The sequence below is a fragment of the Tenrec ecaudatus genome, chromosome 2, assembly GCF_050624435.1.
Source record: "Tenrec ecaudatus isolate mTenEca1 chromosome 2, mTenEca1.hap1, whole genome shotgun sequence".
NCBI classification, from domain to species: domain Eukaryota; kingdom Metazoa; phylum Chordata; class Mammalia; order Afrosoricida; family Tenrecidae; genus Tenrec; species Tenrec ecaudatus.
Window position 1 is genome coordinate 104,469,315 of NC_134531.1, and position 13,181 is coordinate 104,482,495.

General features: G+C 39.2%; 1 non-coding gene across 1 annotated transcript; it reads left to right on the top strand.

Annotated features, from left to right (window-relative positions):
* The first annotated feature begins 6,895 nt into the window (after positions 1-6,895).
* On the top strand, positions 6,896-7,059 carry LOC142442042 (U1 spliceosomal RNA). The gene has a single exon (XR_012783304.1). It is a non-coding gene; the product is annotated as a U1 spliceosomal RNA (small nuclear RNA).
* The last annotated feature ends 6,122 nt before the right edge of the window (positions 7,060-13,181 follow it).

Sequence of the window (13,181 nt, forward strand, 5' to 3'; positions counted from 1 at the left end):
TTCCAAAAGCAAGCATAGGTAAGTCCCAAATCTTTATTAAGACTACTTTGAAAGAATTGATTGTTCCATTGTTATGTCTTTATATAGCTCTGAAGACCAAACAGGTATAATGTTTCAATTTTGTTTAATTTTCAATAATGATTGAGAAGTGAAAAAGCATATGTATGATCTAAATATGAATGCTGAAATATAAAGTGTTTATTACAGCAAAATAGTCCAAGCTTAATAGTCTGACTATACTTCAAGAGATGTTTTTGACTCATTTTATGGTGAGTTGATCAAAACTTTTTGGAGTAGTCACCTGTCAGTTTCAAGGTCCTTTCATTGGTTCTTCCGGCTGTCCTCTAGTGAGAAAACAATAAATACAAGACGTTAACTACAGCTTGTTCTAATGTAGTGGTGAATAGCACTGAAAGAGTCTCATTGGGCTCTTTTGGCTTTGGTCAACAATGCTGAATGCAACCTGGGACAAACAAGAAAAAAATGGGGAAAACGTTCCTATAAATTCAAAATTAAGTTCCTCATTCAATTTCCGTGAGGCAAACTCCCTGTGGTGAACATCTGGCAAGTCATTAACTTTTGTTACTTTATTTTATTAACAAAATTTTAAGGTGAAAGTAAATTCTCCATTTGTAGACTTGATTTAACTTCAAGGCTAAAGTACTGCCATTGTGCCTTCATTTGGCTGTTATGTGTGATTCAGCAAGATATATTTCCCCTCCAACATTTACTAAGTTTTCCATCAAAGGCTGTAGTTCCTTGTCATTTTGTTAGTCATTAATACTGAGGATTTATTAGTTATTAATACTGAGAATTCAAGTGATCAGAAACCTGTATCTGCTGGATAAAACTAGGAATAAATGATGCTTCATTTTATGGCTATTTACATGATTTTTAGAATCAAAATTACTTACATAGGGCTTTTCAATAATCTATCAGAAGTATGTGAACTGTTAATTGCCCCATTATTTGCACAGCTGTTATAACCTTCTATCTAAATGTTCTTACTGTGTTTTCTTGTTCTCTTCTGCTACTTTTTTTCTACATGTAGATGCCAGCAGTGATGTTCTGAAGAGAATATTTCATATTTCACTATCCAAATAATTTTTGTAAATTAACTTTCAAGCCATGACGTTCCTTCTTAAGATTAGGATATTTTGTTTAAAGAACAAAAGAAACTGTATGAAAGTTAGGTAGCAAAAATGCCGCTATGGACGCTGAATACTTCACCCCTCTCCCAGGCCTGGTTGCCATGCCAAGAGCTGCTTGGCTGCCTTGCTGAGACCAAATAGCTGTGGCGGGATCCCCTCGCAGCATCAGCCCACTGCCAGCCCTCCCCTCGGAGACTTGCTCAGTCCTTCCACAGTTCCCCTCTCTCCATGTGGCATGGATCCACTGTCAAGCTTGCATCTCTCCTTCCATTTAACCAGGGTCCCAGTACCTGACCTGAAGTCTACTTGTAGCAGGTGCTACAGTAGCAGGTTAGATGACCTGAAACTGGGGGGGTGGGAAGGCCCTCTCTCCGCATCATTGCCTGAGGCCCCACCAACTGGACCGTCAACAGACCAACCCATCCAATAGCGAAAGTAAAGAAATAATAAAAATCAGGGCAGAGTTAAACCAATGGGAAGACAAGATGATGGAAAAGATTAATGCAGGGATAAGCTAGTTCTATGAAAGGACCAACAGAGTTGACAGACCACTGGCAAACCTAACCAAAGGAAAGGAAGGAGCAAGCATCAATAGCTGGGATGAGGGATGAAAAAGGGGAAATCACAACATACCCCAATGAGATGAAAGGATATTGACAAAGTATTATGAAGGACTCAATTCTAATGAATTCCAAAACGTGGAAAACATAGATAAATACTTGGAAAAACAGTCCCTCCCTAAATTATCCCAGACTGAGGTCAAGAACCTCAACAACCAATAGCAAAAGAAGAACTAGATACTGTTATAAAATAGCTACCAATAAAAAAGCCCCCAGACCAGATGGCTTCATAGGGGAATTCTACCAAGCTTTCAGGGAAGAGTAGACATGGATCCTCCACAAATTATTCCAGAAAAGAAAAGGATGGCAAACTCCTAAACTCATTCTACGAAGCCAGCTGACTTTGATACCAAAACGGCACAAGGATTCCACAGGTATAGAGAACTACACACTGCTATCTCTAATGAATATATATATATATATATATATAAATCCTTAACAATAATATTGGCCCATACAATAAAAAGTATATATAACAGGATCAGGTAGGATTATTCCCAGGGATGCAGGGATGGTTTAACATCCCCAAATCCATCAATATAATACACCATATTAGACACAGAAAAAAGCATTTGACAACATCCAACAGTCATTCCTAATTAAGAAACTCATGAAGATCGGAATAGAAGGAAAATTCCTGATACAAGCTATCTATGAAAAGCCAACAGCCAACATCATAGTCATTGGAGAAATGATGAAAACAGTCCCACTGAAAAAGGGAACCAGACAAGGATGTCCCTTCTCTGCACTTCTGTTCAATATCGTACTGGAGGTCCTAGCTAACAACATAAGACCGCAGAAAGACATTAAAGGTATTCAACTGGGAGAGGAGGAGGTGAAATGATCTTTATTTGCAGATGACATGAAAATCCCAAAAGCTCCACAACCGGAGTACTGACAGCAATAGAGAAATATGGAAGAGTGGCAGGATACAAAATCAAGAACCAGAAGTCTATTGGTTTCCTATATACATCGGACAGGACCATGGAAGAGGAGGTCAATAAAGTAGTACCCTTCACAATAGCCAAAGCCAAATTAAAATACCCAAGAATATATTTAACCCCAAATTCTAAAGACCTATACAAGGAAAACTACAATATCCTATTACATGAAACCAAAAATTACCTCCACAAATGGAAGAACATCCCATGCACATGGATTGGAAGACTCAACGTAGTAAAGATTTTAATCTTACCCAAAGCACTTTATAAGTTTAATGCTTTTTCGATTCAAATACCAACATCCTTCTTCAAAGAATTTTAAAAATTGACCACCAATTTCATATGGAAAGGGAAGAAGCCCTGAATTAGCAGAGAGGACAACATTGAATGGCTTGCTTTACCTTTCACACCTACTACACAGCCCCAGCGGTCAAAACAGCTTGGTACTGTCATAATAACAGATAGATCAATGGAGAAGAGAAAACTCAGAAATAAAACCATCAGCATATAGACAACCAATCTTCAAAAAGGACCCAAAAGCATCAAGTGGGAGGCAGATACCCTCTTTAACTAATGGTGCAGGAAACAATGGATTTCCACATGTACAAAAAAGAGACAAGATGTTTAACTCGCCCCATGCACAAGAGCAAACTCAAGGTGGATCACAGACCTAGAAGTAAAACCCCAAGCCATCAGGACCATCAACAAAGAAATCAGGACTAACCTAACATCATTGGCCCAGGAAATACATAGCCTCACAACAATAGGAAAGGGTATACAAACAGGTTAACAGGAAATTGACAAACAGCATTTAATAAGAATAAAACACCTGTGAGCATCCAAAGACTTCACCAAGAGGGTAACAAAGAATCCCACAGATTAGGAGAGCATTTTTAGCAATGACACATCAGAGAAAGGGCTTATTACTAAAATCTGCAATACTCTCCTGACCTGAAAAAAGAGGAAAACAGTTAACCCCCTGAGGAAGTGGGCAAAATAACTGAAAAGAAATTTCACTAGGGAAGAGACCCATATGATCAACAAACACATGAGAAAATGCTCCCGATTATTAGCCTTAAGAGAAATGTGAATTAAAACAACCATGAGATACCATCTAAAACTCTTGAGCTTAGCTCAAATCAGAGAGCAACCAATGTTGGAGGGATGTGGCAAAATAGGGACTCTCCTCCACTGCTGGCTATCATATAGATATGTACAGCCACTGTGGAAAGCGATCTGCAATATTTCAAGAAAATGGAAATCAAGCTACCTTATGTCTCTGCTATCCCTCTAGCGGGTACATACCCAGAAGAGGTAAGAAATAAAACATGACCAGTCACCCGCACCCCAATGTTTATTGTGGCACAATTCACAATTGCAAAGATTTAGAAACAACCTAAATTTCCATGGATAGATGAGTGGATTAGTAAATATTGGTACATAGACACACTAGAGTACTCTGCATTACTGAAAAGCATGGATGATCATATGAAATACATTGTTTCATGGCAAGAGTTGGAGGAAATTATGCTAAGTGAGCTCAGCAAACCACAAAAGAGCAAGTATAACATGAGTCCCCTAAGGTAAATGTAATCAGCACAGTAGGCAGGTATAGAACAAAAGATGCTTATCTCACAATATATAGGTAGAGGCACATGTAGTTGGGTGGAGGTCAGACAAAACCTAGGAGGTACATGTGAATCCAACATAAAGAAGAGGAAAGGATGGAGAAAAGTGGGGGGAGATATGGTGATGATGGTATGGGGGGAACAGGGCACTAACCCATCCAGGGTAGAGTGTTTGTTGTTTCTCCACAGAATTGGGAGTGTGCATACAGACCCCACCATGTCGCACCACACCAGGAGGGTAAAGTAACCACATGGAGGATTGCATGAAAAGATTGGGCTAGAGGGCTGGCCCCAACCAGAGCCAATCTGACCCTTGCCCTATAAGTATATGTAACATGTGTTACAGAGAACAACACTAAACCTTCAGGTGGGAGAAAGGAGCCACCTTACCACACCCACACAGAAACAAACCAAGAAGGAAAAAGAGACAATCTGCCTAGACTCCATATTGGCACACCAAGCCTGGAGGATGATGTCCATCCACAGAGCTGCTAAGGCACAGAGCGGATTATAGGACTGCCAACAACTCAAGACATGTTGTCCCCTGACTAAAGCATACTGTGACAGAGGACAAAAATGGGGACACATGGCAGGGAGATATTGTGGCCTGAATCCCTTTCATTTGGACAAACCAAGAAGGGAGCATAGCAGATCAGCAATTGGAGAAAGCCAATCAACAAAGAGCCCCTAAAGAGACCCCAAAATAGACTTTGAGCTAGGAGGCCAGCCTCCAGAACTGCCCCAGCACCAGGGTGGGGAGCTTCATAAAGGCCAGCAGAAAGACCTGGAACTATGTATGTTTTTTTCTCTCCTTTTCTTTTTTCAGCCTTTTGTTTTCTTATTGTTTGGTTTGCCTTCTGATATAAGACAGACATGGGAAGCAAGCTTGGGGATAAAGCAATGGGGCCAATGGCCCTGGTGGGGGGGAGGGTCTTGGGGGGAAAAGGTGGCGGGGGGGTGGTGGGAAGGGTGTGGTGAGCAAACAATGCCATAGACAGGGGAACAACTAGGGAATTAAAACCAGAATGTAGGAGGTTGAAGAGATCCTATGGGTATTAGAGCATCACCAATCTAGCTAAGCGTTGCAAGAAGAGGGAATGTGATGGTGGGGCAGGAGGAGGCAAAAGGAAACAGAGGGAAGCTCTAGGAGGCCCATGTACATATATTTATAAGGCAATACAGTGAGGCTGTGGACAGGCTTTGGGTCTCAATTCACACCCTCCCTCAGTATAAGAACACTTTGTTCTAACAAAATGGCATTTTGTGATGCTCACACTGTCCCCAACCCCCGACACAATTGCTGAAGACAAAATGGGTGCATAAGCAAATGTGTTGAAGACAGATGATGGTGCCTAGCTACTACAAGATATAGTGTCTTGGATCTTAAAGGTTTGAAATTAAACAAGCAGCCATCCAACAGTGAAACAACAAGCCCACATGGAAGAAGCACACCACCTGATATGATAATGAGGTTTCATTCAGACCAGGTAACAGGCATCAGAAGATTCATAGCAAAAACAAACAAACAAAAATGCATTGGTGAGAATAAAGGGGGTCAGAGAGGAGACCCAAAGCCCATCTATAGACAATGGAACATCCCCTCACTGGAGTCGCAGGGAAAGGATGAGTCAATCAGGGTGATGTAGAGCACCGATGGATCATGCAGTATACCATGGGTTTCTTGAGGCTTCCTCACCCCCTACTATTATGAACCCAGTGCTGCTTCCCACTCTGGACTGGACCGGAACATGAACATAGGGATAGGCAAGAGACAAAGGTCATGACACATGGAACCCAGGAACAGGAATGTGAATAGCGATACCAAAAGGGTAGGGAAAGTGGGAGAGAGGAGGGGAGGAAGGGAGTGCTGATCACAATGAGTGGCACATAACCACACACCTCTCCAGGGGGAAGACAACAGGAACCAGAGGGGAAGGGAGACAGTGGTTGATGTGAGTTACGAATATAATAGCATTCTATCATCTATCAAGGGACCATGAGAGTAGCAGGGAGGATGGAGGGAAAAATGAGGAGCTGAACCCAAGGGCTCAATAGAAAGTAAATGTCTAGAAAAGAATGATGGCATTGTATGTACAAATCTATCTGATGCAGTTGATATATGTGTTGTAACAAGGGTTGTAAGAGCCCCCAATAAAATGATCTTAAAAAAAAATAGCTCATGAGTTAATTCAAAACTGTCATCCAATCAATGCCAACTCCTAGAGACGTTATGGGATAGATGGGACAGCCCGTGTTTCCAAGTTTGTAAGTCTTTGCAGGAGGAGAAAACTTCCCAGGCAGAGTGGCTGGTAGTTTACAAATATTGACTGTGGGGTCAGTGGCATAACTATACTAGCAGGACTCCTGATATTGAGTTAGGCTATTCATAGTTATGGAAATGAGAAACCAATCATGGCTGATATTATTTTGAGTAGGGAAAGTTCAGGTTCAGTTTTCAATGGATTTTTATGATTCTATAAATGTAAGTGCAAAGCTCTATTGGGTAGTTTTATATTTGGGGAATAATGTTTGTTTCATTAAGTTTAAGAGTTGATATACTTACCTGGCAGGGAAGATACCATGATCACGAAGGTGGTTTTCCCAGGGCGAGGCTTATCCACTGCACTCCGGATGTGCTGACCCCTGCGATTTCCCCAAATGTGGGAAACTCGACTGCATAATTTGTGGTAGTGGGGGACTGCATTCGTGCTCTCCCCTGAAAAAAAAGTTTAAGAGTTGAAATTAATTATAATTATTAAGTAGTTATAGAATTGAAAATCCAAACCATGCTTTTAGGGCCTCAACAAGTGTCATTTCCTTTTGCCTATGCACTGACATATTCTTTCATGTAATATTAATGGGATTGTTCATTAATTTTCAATTCTGTTAGGTCACCTTTCTTCAGAATAAACACAAATGTGGGTCTCTTCCTGCTGGTTGGACATGTAACGGTCTTCCAAATTTCTTGGCATAGATGAGTGCATGCTTACTTTGATCAGCTCCTTGAAACCTAGCTAATTCATTTGGGTTTCCACCAATTCCTGAAGCCTTGGTTTTGGCTGATGCTTGCAGTACAGCTTGAACTTCTTTCAGCTCTATTGGTTCTTTCTCACATGCTACCTCTTGAAATGGTTCAACATCAACTAGGTTTTTTTGGCTTTTGTTTTTTAGTGATTGTATATCCTTTCCACTTTTTCTTTTATGCATCCTATATCACTCAATATTTTGCTCATAGAGTCTTTCAGTATTGCAACACAAAGCCTGAATTTTTTCTTGTGCTCTTTCTGTTTAAGATATATTGAGCATATCCTTCCTTTTTGTTTCTGACTCTAGGTATTTGCACATTTCTTTATAATATTTGTTTTCTTGAGATGCTCTTTGAATTTTTCTGCTCATTTTTTGACTTCATCTTTTTTTTTCATTTGCCTTAGCTACTCTATGATTAAAATTAAGGTTCAGTCTCTTCACACATCCACTTTGATAATTGCTTTTTTCCCCTGTCTTTTAAATGACCTTTAGCTTTCTTCATGTATGATGTTCTTTATATCATCCTGCAGCTCCCTGAGTCTTCTGTCCTTAGTGTTTAATGCATCATACCTGTTCTTGAATAGTTCTCAAAATTCAGTGGTATAGACTCAAGGTCATATTTTGGCTCCCAGGAACTCGATTTCATTTTCTTCCATTTCAACCTGACCTTACATATGAGCAATTGATGGTCTGTTCCACAGTCAGCCCTCCTCTGGTTTTAGCTGCTGATATTGAGCTTCTCCATCATCTTTTCCCACAGATATCATCAATTTGATTTCTCTATATTCAATCTGGAGAAGTCCACATGTAGATCATCATTCGTGTTGAAAAATGGCATTTTCTATGAAGAAATTGTTGGTCTTGCAAAATTTTATTATGCTTCATTTTCATCATCAAGACCAATTTTCCAACTACTATTCCTTGCTCCTTGTTTCTAACTTTTGCATTACACTCACCAATAATTATCAAACATCTTGATTTCATGTTTTATCAATTTCAGACTGAAGACATTAGTAGAATTCTTCAATTTCTGCATTGCTAGGTTTCGTTTTGTGTGCATATATTTTAATTGTTTTTATTCATTGTACTTTCTTGAAGGCAGATAGATATAATACTATCACACACAGCAATGTACTTCAAGATAGACCAGGAAATATCCTTTTTTGACAATGAATGCAATGTCATACATTTTGATTGTGTCATTTCAGGTGTCTATTTTCTGATTCAAGATGACCAATACCAGTCCATTTTAGCTCACTAAAGCCTAGAACATTGATCTTTATGAGTTCCATTTCATCTTTAATGACTTCCAATTTTCTAGGATACATAGTATATTCCAAGATCCAATTATTAATTGATGTTTCCAGCAATTTCTTCGCACTTTGAGTCATGCCCCATCAGCCAATGAATGTCCTACAGGCTTATTCCCATAAGCTTTATTCCATCAACACCAGTATGTTCATTAGGTTTTCTGTATCTGACAAATGTTTCCATGCTATCCATGGGGTTCTCAGTGGCTCATTTAATTGCTCTCAGTTTGAAAGCATTGCTGAAACCTGTTCACGTTGGGTGGCCCTGCTTGTATTTGAAATTACAGTGTTCAAACCTTCAGCTTCGCAGCAACACATGAGCCACCACAGTATGACGAATGGACAGACAAGTGGATAGAGGGAGATTCTTTGCTGAACTGGTTGGTAGCAATCACTGCATTTTACGTTTGTATTTGAGTGCTTTAATTGCCCCCCCCCCCCGGAAGCCTCAAAAATGAGGCAGTTCTCCTCTATCATATAAGGTCACGGTGAGGTAAAATAGACTTGAAGGCACCTAGCAACAACTTGTATTGTGGTCCCTCAAATAGATTCTGACTACGTGCACCCTAGAATGCTGAGAACTGACCCACAGGACTTCCTACATTGCCATCTTTATGGAGGTAAATTGCAAGGGTCTTTTCTTTCCCCAAACAACTGGTAGGTGCCAAAAGCCAACATTCTGTTTATCAGTTGAGTGCTTAAGCATTGTGCCACTTCACCAAACAGAGGGAGAGTATTTAGAGAAATGGGGAAAAGATTAATCCAAAAACCAATGAGAAAAAGCTAAAAGAACAAGACTCTTGTAATAATATACACCCAGATATATTTTTATGGTAATTGTCCTTCTGGGAACAGACAATGTAAGGATTTTCTGCTTTTAAGAGTGACTCATCATTGTAATTCCCTAAAACCCCTAATAATCTTCAAAGATTCAGACTCTTGCAAATTTTATCACCTCATCATTTAATCTTCCTTGAAGTTACTTATGGTGTTTCTCTCTCTCTCTCTCTCTCTCTCTTGCTTGCTTCTTACCCACTTGGTCTGTTACTTGGGGTTTTATCTTCCAACATTCTTGGGGTTACTTCATTTTTTCAGATGGCTCAGTGCTCTCACTGGCTCTCAAAGCCACTCTTGGCACTCACCCTTTCTCTGCCCCTTCATCTTTCAAATTAAATTATCGCTCTCATTCCTCGATTCTTCAGCTGCTCTAAGCTTGCTTTATTTAGTGTGTATAGATGAAATATGTCCTCATGACAAGTAATGTCACCACTAGTCTTATTCTCTATTTCTATCATGTATTTTATTAATTTTTTTCCTTTCTTAACTTCCATACTGACAGAGTGCCAAGCTTATTTCAAGATTTTTAACTTAGTCAACACCAACTGGCATGTGTTAAAGAAGGAGAAAAGAAGAAATCAAACGGAATAAGAATTACAGGAAATCAACTGCATTTTCTGGATGAAGAATTTTCATAATTGAATTGTTATATAGCCAACTAGGTATAGGGAAAAGGACACAAAATGCTCAAGATGAAACCGAGGAGAATTATTGAATCCATTAAATTGCACTTGAATATTTTGCTCCTGTGGTAGAACCTGTGCCTGAACCCGAAAGGAAAATTACTATCGGAATAAAAGCTCATTGTGCAATGAGCAGCACTGCCAGCTCGGTAGTACATTAAGTACGCTAATCAAGTACGTGGCTGAGATTGACCTTGACCAATAACATCAGAAAACATTACACGTGTAGGCATGTAGTTAACTTAGAGTTCCCCCCCCCCAGTTTCCCCCTCATTTTATGAATAGAAACAAACATATAAAAACATTTATGGCTTTTCTGTTTCAGACATTCCTTTGGAATATTTTGAGGCGAGCATGTATTCTTAACTGATCTTAAATACTTACGTTCAGTGATTTCCCCACAAGTTTATTTGGTACCTTTGTAGCATTTGTTTATTTCAGTAGCGCTATGCACATATGTGTGTGCCATAAAGATTATAATAAAACAGAGAAGTTCAGATAAAGTAGGCTTTCTCTAAAAATAACTGGTGACTTAAAATGATGAATAATTAAATATTTCCTTTTATGAAAAATACTAGTATAAACTGTGGGAAATAGGGTTAGCATTTTTATTTTCCAAAGGCAAAGTAATCTCCAAATAATTTGAAATTGTCTGGAAATATATTTTACCACATGGGCTTTCCAAGTGAAAATATTTAATATTTGCTTATTTTCGATACCTGAAGAATACTTTCCTTTGATCCAAATGCTCTAACATGATTTTTGAGAACCAGATTCCTTGTCTCATTTGTGAGTACAGATTTAATGGCACCCCAATAAACTAATACTGTTGATTTATTTCTGATAAATTATACTTTAAAAAGGAAGAAAATTGAGTTGTGTGTACATTTCTATAAACATACAGTAACAAAAACTAAACAAAAAGTTGTGATGAAATTGAAGGATATATTTATATTTTTATGCATAAAATTATATGCAGTCTAGATCACAATAAGTTTAATCTTTCCTTATCTATCCAGTCAGGATGTATGTTTCTCATTAAAAAACAAAAAAGTTACAATTTAAGTGTAATTTAATTACAATCATTTAAAAACTCACAATGCCTGGTTGGTGTTTGGTAACTATGTCTTCTGAAAGAGAAGAATTTATGTTAAGAACATCTCAATCTCCCTGCATTTTCTGAGGCTTCCAATTGACTAGAAGTTAAGCGACACCCCTGGGAAGCTAAGTGCACATTGAACTTATAATGCTGATGAGTTTTTGACAGGCTTGGCACCAAAGGCCTGCTGTGTCTGCTTCTAGTGCTATGGGCTTTATTATTATAATCAAGAAATGCTTAGGACCAAAATAGCAAATGATGAGTCATGCCTTCAATTCAGAGGCAGAATTGGAGACTTAGGTGAAAACCTCTGCTCACTCAGGGCTCCCCACTCCAACTCTGATGGCATTGAACTCTAGTTTGCTAACGGTTAAACAACCACAGCTGTCATGACACTCCATATGCGTGGTGCACAGAACAATGCAGTTAATGTCAGGGAAACATCACGCAGGATAGCCAACCAATTTCCCTAAGGCAATTTCAACTCATGGTGGCCCTTGTATTGCAGAGGAAAGCCGTGCTCTGCAGGACTTTTGGTTGCTCATTTTTTGAAGTAGTTTGCCAGGCCTATTTTGCTAGACACTTCTAGTTGGACTTCAATCACCAACTTTTAGTTATCAGTCAAATGCGTAATCATTTATACTACCCTACAGTCCCACATGATGCAAAACTCATATATTTGATTTTAAAAGTTGGCAAGGGAAGAGCAGGTAAAAAGTGCTGAATTCTGAAAAATAGACATTTATTGATATTTGTTGTAGTTTTTGATATTGTCTGTTTCTTTTCTATTGAGGTTTTTCTCAGTTTTATTTTATTGGTTTTGCTGTTATTTGGTTGTTGGGTTTTGTTTGGCATGCTTTCCTGTATATGAAATCCAGACTAGATAAATCTGCATAACCAGGTTAATGGTTTCTTAGGAGGATGGGAGGGACAGATGGGAGGGGAAATGATGAGTTAATAACACTGAGTACAAAAAAGAAAACATGTTTTAAAATTGATTGTTATGAGGGTTACTTCTCAATACGACTGAACTATTGTATGATATGTGGATTACATGCCTATAAAATTGGTTTGAAAAAAGAATCTGTTAGCGCTCTCTCTCATGGGAGAGCTATTCCTCGGCCCTTGGCCTCGCAAGAGAAAGAGTTCACGCAGCAGCCTGGTTTGTGATCCAAGCGAGTTTTATGAACGTTAGAAGCCGTTTCAGCGGTACAGTAAATGGAACGCAAGCCAGCCAGAGTCCGTGGCATGGTTGGCGGGAGGCGGCACCATGGCGTTGGGCTGTGCAGCGCTGGACTGTGTAGCAGCGACTGGGACAGAACCAGAGCAAACTTCTGGCTTTTCAGGGGCCCCACTGGGAGAAGTGGTCCTCAATACTGGTGGACCCCAGGGCTGAATCAATTCACCTGGCCCAGACGGGCCAGTGCAGGCACCACCTCTTCCTGGCCAGGGGCTGGAACCTAACAAATCTACTGCAGGAATAGGGATTCAGAAAAATAGTTTATGGTCTGTATTATTGTTGTCATGTAGTAAAATGGTTTTCAAAAGTATTTATCCCCCCTGGTAATTGATGCTCTTTTCCACTCATAATTATACTCTCTTTTAGATGAACAAGGAAGACTTTCTTCTATGAGCCAAATATAAAAGACCTTAATATTTAAAACAACCTTCACATTTGCCATCCATTTTTATGGCCTCTACTGTGTATATATTGCTTTGTACCCTTTGATATCTAAGAATTTAAAAGGAAAACATTATTTGATATAATCTAATATTTCACAGCCTATTTCCTATTATATTGTCTAAATCAAATTATTGCTTGCCCCAGAAAAGTCCAAAGCTAAGAACCGTTCATGAAATGGACTGATCACTCTGAACACTTAAT